This window comes from Halyomorpha halys, unplaced genomic scaffold (assembly GCF_000696795.3).
Source record: "Halyomorpha halys isolate HHAL.00 unplaced genomic scaffold, Hhal_1.1 Scaffold1565.1, whole genome shotgun sequence".
NCBI lineage: Eukaryota > Metazoa > Arthropoda > Insecta > Hemiptera > Pentatomidae > Halyomorpha > Halyomorpha halys.
The window spans coordinates 38,473-45,372 of NW_027109840.1; the positions used below are offsets into that span (position 1 = coordinate 38,473).

The following is a 6,900-nucleotide window of genomic DNA, read 5'->3' on the forward strand; positions in this document are numbered from 1 at the left end:
CCTTCCTCATTGGCCATCGGTGACCGAAGGCTCCCGAGTAAGGGACCTCTTCATGGGTGAAAAAGTTTGACATGTCCAGGAAGGGCCTGCAGCTGCTTAATTTGATTCCGATCTCTCGTCAAACCTGTCATTTTTGTTAGAACACTTAAGGTTAGCCAATCTAATTTTCTCAGGTGACTTTGGTAATGTGACAAACTTAACACAGATGTTTTCATATCCGGGGACGCAGTAAGAGACGCCTACTCTAACCAGGTTTCGGGGACAGATAGCAAAAAGAATCTTAATAAACGACATATTGTTGTAATCATGGCTAAGGCCTCGACACATAGCAGTACTTCTCTGTTATCGAGATGTACCATAACTTCAAGATGGAGAATAATCGAAGATGTTGTTAGTGGGTGCTGATTACATTCCACATTTTCTAGCAAATAAACAACTAACAAATCTTTGTTCTTTAGGGATATAGGTTTGTTAATACAATACCTATTATGGCTGTTGTGGTGTTCCATTGTATATATATATATTAAATTTGGCAATGACTAATTTTCAATATTTCGTATTAACTAAATGAATAATTATTTAATTTATCTATCATAGTACATTTATCACTGTAATTAGTCATTCCGAAAGTTAACATCACATTTTTTATCAATGAAATCTACTTATACGTGTTGCTAGGCCAGAGAACTGCACTTGAATATTACAGTTCAACTTTAGTGTGTCGAGTATAAGAGGAGTTACGGTTATTCAGATTATTTTTTGAGGTTGGATGCAGTTGGATACGATGTTTGTTTATAATGCTCACACACTTAAAAATAACTAAAACAAACTACTCTGTTGAGTCGATATGACAACTCATTCCTGGGATCTGGCTCCTTAGTTTAATCAGTGAAATGCAGCTAAGAACCAAAATCCACGAATCTTCTCCAATTACCACTCATCGAGCTTCGGGCGCGCTCTCGGTCATACTTCATCAATGATTTATATTTGGGATTTCAGTGTGAAATGAAACCCCACTATGGGCAGTTTAACTTAACCAAGAATTAGATTAATTATTTTATATATGTTTGTTTGAGAGTAGTTTAGTTTATTTTTAATTTAAAACAATTTTGATCCTTTTTTTTTCCTCTCAACTTTTATTCTTTAAAATTTTTCCAACGTTTCGGCCCTCAGGCCATTCTCAAGGATACCACCTTCAATATTGATGTAATTTCTTTTTCAAATCTTAAAATTGCAGGCTAATTGCCTTTGTCCCATATAACTTTTTCTAAAAAAAAATTTTTCTTAGATTTAAGACTTTTTTACAAAACACTTTTCTTCCTTCCTTCACTTACATTTACAACTTTTAAAAAAGTCTTAAATCTAAGAAAAATGTATTTTTAGAAAAAGTTATATGGGACAAAGGCAATTAGCCTGCAATTTTAAGATTTAAAAAAGAAATGACATCAATATTGAAGGTAGTATCCTTGAGAATGGCCTGAGGGCCGAAACGTTGGAAAAATTTTAAAGAGTAAAAGTTGAGAGAAAAAAAGGATCAAAATTGTTTTAAATTAAGAATTAACCAAGAATGTTTGAGGAAGGCGCCCCTCACACATTTTGAATAGTAATTAAAGATGCTGCGTTCTAGTGGCAAACACATAAATCTGTAGGGATCCTGCGTCTGACACAGTCCACCCAGAGCAACACCATTTTTCTCATACTCAATAATCCACCACGCGGAAATAGTTGCATATAATACCCAGGCAATATTAACTACTATTAATGCTATTAAATAGGTAATTAATAAAATATACTATTTTAATCTTAATAAATTCAAATATATTTATTTGATAACATTTTTCTAGTTTTTAACTGTTTGAATTTTTCTGCATTATATACTTCTATACTGCCCAATTATTATGACTCAATGACATTCCTCAATGGTTTTATTACTTTGTTCATATCGTCCTGAAAAAAAAGAATATAAATAAGGATTACATTTTACACTATAACACAAATAGAAAGATATTTTTACATGAATATTTACAAAAATATATTTAATACTTCACTTTTTTTAAAAGTCATCACTCTGGATATTTATATTTTTTAAGTGGTTAGCAATTAGGACTCATCTATTGTGATTTAATACCTGCGCTAAAATCTTATTTCTTTTGAAAATATGTGATATAAAAGTAAAATATGTGAGCATAAAAAATGCCAAATTTGAAAGGACGTGTGCGTATTCTGTTCCTTTAAGTGACGTTGCATGTGATGAAAAAGTAACCATTAATGTTACAATCGTGAAATAGTGTATATATATATATGTATCAACAACATGCATCATTCTTTATCTAATTGACATATTTTCTGCTCTGAATAAGAATGTCGGAAAAATCGACAAAAACCGTCGTTATGTCAAAATGAAATTGTTTATCTAAAAAAAAAAAAAAAAAAAACCAATTTATTTGATAAAAAGTGAAATTATGGAGTTTTATTTTTTTTTAGCTAAATTCATCCATTTATATACAGATTTTTACATACTTATTTTTATATTGTAGGAAGATAGTCCGGATGGCGGTCAATAAAGGTACCAAAATAATAGAAAAAACTATTTATTGTTAACCACCTCAGGGATTGTTCAGGGCTATCTTGAAACATTGAAACAAGGATGACAACTGACCGGTTAGGTTTATTTTATTATTATAAAACGTATGCACTATCCTTACCACGTATGATGATGACACATGTCTGCTCGCAGTTAATAATAACGCTTTGCATCCCAAACTCTCTAGTCCCATATCAAAACCCTTGAAGAATGGTGTCGAAATTGGAGGATAAAAATAAATCCCATCAAATCACATTTACTCTTCGTCGTAAAACTGCCGACTATCCTACAGTATACTTTCATAATGTGGCTCTTACTCCTGTAGAACAGATTCGTTATCTTGGACTACATCTTGACAAACGACTAACCTAGAATCCTCTCACAAGACTGAAAAGACTGGAAACTGCACGCAGATTCCAACTATTACAGCACTCACTAGACAAACGGTCATCTGACAATAATAAGGTCCATCTGGACATACGGAATTGAGCTTTGGGGCTCCACTAAACCTTCGAATTCCTCTCCCATCCAATCCTTACAATCCAAAATCCTTCGTAAAATCCTCAATGCTCCTTACTTTGTCACTAATAAAATCACACATAAAGACCTTAATGTTCCATATGTAACCGATCTAGCCCGAACCAGATATCATTCTTTCCATTACAAACTTCCTAACCACCCAAACCCACTAGTTTCTAACCTTACTTCCTCTTCCATTTCTGACAATCCTCCGAGGTGCCTGAAAAGAAGATGGCCTCGTGACCTTATATTGTAAAATGTTTTTAGAGTTTCTCTACATGCTGTTTCATATCATTATGATCTTACTTCAAATTTGCTTGTTGTAAATTATACACCATTGTAAATGTCAATAAATAAATAAAAAATATATTCGTAATCTAATCCTTACTTCTTAGACAATTAGCTGCTACCATCTGGCAGCAATTTGAAAATATTTTATACTCTAACTTTCCGTTAACAAGCTTTTGCCCACAAATGGGGGCCCATTCCAATGTACAAATAATCGGACATCGCGTTGATCCAGGGACGTTCTCCGGACGACAAACTCTACGATCCCCAACGTCACCGTAGGACAACTCCACGATCACAAGAGCTGAAAAATGTTATAAGAGAAATAAATATCTTGATATTTTTCTTATTCTATTTGAAATTGTTCATAAAGTAATTCAATTATATAAAATTTAACCAAGATACGTTTTTCAGCTTACACATTTATGACAGAAGAGGAGACATAAAGAGAAATTTCGTATTTAAAATTAAAATCATTCACTTTAAAAAAATTTCTTTTGAGGTTAAATGACTTCCAATTTAATGAAATTTCTTTATAAAAATTATCACTACGTGGTACAACGTTTCGGGACCACTCTCCCATATTCATGCATCTTAAACCTATAACAATAACAAAACTATCATAACACAATGTCCATTTCTATTCATTATAGTTCATACAATTATATTTACCTCATAATTTCTTCTAAGAAATCATGTCATAATTTGTGCATCTTCACCACTCCTTAATAATAAAAATAATATAATAATAACTAATAATAAAAAAAATCATCAAGTTAATGTTAAATACAATGCAGGACTTGTAAATATAGAGAAGAAGTATAGAGTAATGGCTGTGCTAAGAAGTGGTGAAGAAGCACAAATTGTGACATGATTTCTTAGAAGAAATTATAAGGTATATATAATTGTATGAACTATAATGAATAGAAATGGCCACTGTGTTATGATAGTTTTGTTATTGATGTAGGTTTAAGGTGCATGAATATGGGACAGTGGTCCCGAAACGTTGTACCATGTAGTGATAATTTTAATAAAGAAATTTCATTAAATTGGAAGTCATTTAACCTCAAAAGAATAAAATTTTAAGAATTGACTCACCAAACTTCCTACCGAGATAATCCAGAAAATCATTTACTTACTCAGTAATACAACAAATGGTATAAATGATTTCATTTTTGCTACTGAGCTCTTTCAAACTTTCTGGGAATATTTATACGAATCTTATTAAAGATTAAAAATAAACGTAGGAGATTGCCTCTGTTATATCTTAAAAGGAAACTAATAAAAAATAATTTTATAATCTGTCTTCTTTCCCTTTTTTTCCTTATCTATTTATCTTGAATTAAAAATGCATAACTTTTTGTACGTATTATCTGACAACATATGCAAAAAACAGCAACGCTATATATTCCTAAAAAAAAAAAAAAACTAACATTCGTGTAGAAATTTCCTTGCGGGAAAACAAGGACACTGTGATAAGCATTTATAGGGGCCTTGACGCCCTGCAATTTGATTCTATAATATTTATTGACTGTAAATTTAGTTACCAGAGGAATAGCACACCCTAGATGTTTGTGCACCGACGTAGCAGAAATCATGGAGTTGGGCAGGATGTCTGTTGGTTCCACATTATGGAAGTAACCATTGCAGTTATTGTTAGAATAATATAACCACTATTCTCTTTAAAAAAAGAAGAAGTTATTTCACCCCAATTTTTCATTAATTTAATAAATACTATGTATGGTTAAGAGTCACAATTAATGACTAACTTTGGTAGGGGGATATAAAGTAACGGCAGTTCCAGAAGTTATAAAAAAAATGTTTCATCTTTTTCAAGTAAACATAAAATTGTGCGTAATTTCATGTTATGTTTCTCCCTTGGCTATATAAGGGACACAGTAAATTTCTATATGTTTTTCTGAAGGTTAAAATACAAGAAATAAAATACACAAACCATTAAAAACCTTAGAGTAAAAACTAATTAGTCCAAGAACCCATAAGAAGAAACATTTCACCCCAATTTTTTATAACATTAATAAAAAGTCAAAATTGACGAACATTTTAAGAAGTACAGAAAAGTTTGCTGTACTATAAGTTACAAAAAAAAAAAAAAAATCATTTTTTGGTTTTTTTTTAGTAAAAACAAGTTTTCCTTATTTTAGACTTAAAAATGGTTTAGTTTTTATCTACAATAAACAAGTAATAGAGTAAGTATCATTAAAAATTCAATACTTAAGTATTTAAGTAGCACGCCAACTGAAGTTTATTTGATTTGAAATAAACTTAAAATTTTCGTTCTTTTCATTTTTCAGAGCTCTATGTCCTTAAAGCTACCTACAACAACTAAAACACCTTTTCGTACTTTATTTAAAGTAGGTTAAATTTTCCGAAATCACGTTAAATACTTCTCGGGAAACAGTTTTTTAACTAAAACCTACATTTTATAACCAGAAAACAAATTTTTTGTGAATTAGATTATGCAACAATATGGAAAGTTCAATCACAATATGTTTAGTGTACTACTGAGAAAACTGACCAACTGCAGTCTACGACGTCTAAGATTTGTCTTCTAGATTTCTTCGAAGTGTGACCGTTCGTTTGATGTGTTAAACAATAGTGCCTTGAGTATCTAACTCTCTCGTCGGTTCCCGAGTCAGTGTTCAGTGTTTGGAATTAGAGGAGAGATCTACTAGCTCTGCTATCATCCAACCAGCTAAGCCTAAATATATTTCTTTTATATATCAATATTTATCTTTATTATTTTTTCTATGGGAGATCCCATAGACCTAAACAGCCATAAGGAAAGAAAACGGCCGCGAGTGAACTGCTGTAACATCACTTGTAATGAGCCAGTGGAGGCTGAGCAAGTGCGCTAAAGCCGCAAACACTCAACTTGACACCGGTAGTTCCAGTACTATCATGAGTCGAGAGGCTGAGGAGAAGTTGTGTAGTGGAGAGAGAGCACACCAGATTCAAGCATGTCGGTGTAGGTTAATCACCTTAGGTGGCCCTTGTGAGGTAGAGGGGGAGGGGGAAATAGGCTTGAACCATTGGGGATTTAGTACGGCCATCTTGAAAGTACATATTGTAAAGACCATGCCGAGAGAATATAAAGTAATTGTGGGATGTGACCTGTTAGGGAAGGTGGGTGTTTGGATTAAGAATAGCTAGGGAAAATGGAAGATTAGGATAAGAGGTAAAACCTACAAATGTCGTCAACAACAGAGGAATGAGGGTGCACGAATTGGGGCTATCAATAAAGCTGAGGACTGGAGACAGCGACTCAAGTGGGAATACCAGTGTGAGATGGCAACACTGCGTGGGCAAGACTGACAAGCGAGAGCGGGGGAAGGTTTTTTTTTGTTTGTCGAGAACAGTGATAATAAAAGTGAAAGTGCGTATATTTATCCTAGTTCGCTGAAAGTTATATTAGTTGTAATTTGACTTCTGAGTTGTGAGGGACTCTTTCTGTTATTATTGAGATTATTCTGTAACCATTAATGTAAGTG

The 6,900-nt window shown here is 32.7% G+C and overlaps 1 long non-coding RNA gene across 1 annotated transcript; it reads right to left on the reverse strand.

Moving 5' to 3' along the window:
* Window positions 1–1,795: 1,795 nt before the first annotated feature.
* LOC136795913 (uncharacterized) lies at window positions 1,796–4,598 on the reverse strand. Its single transcript, XR_010843623.1, has 3 exons — window positions 4,490–4,598; window positions 3,492–3,695; window positions 1,796–1,947 (listed from the first exon to the last, which is right to left on the reverse strand). It is a non-coding gene; the product is annotated as an uncharacterized lncRNA (long non-coding RNA).
* Between the last annotated feature and the right edge of the window lie 2,302 nt (window positions 4,599–6,900).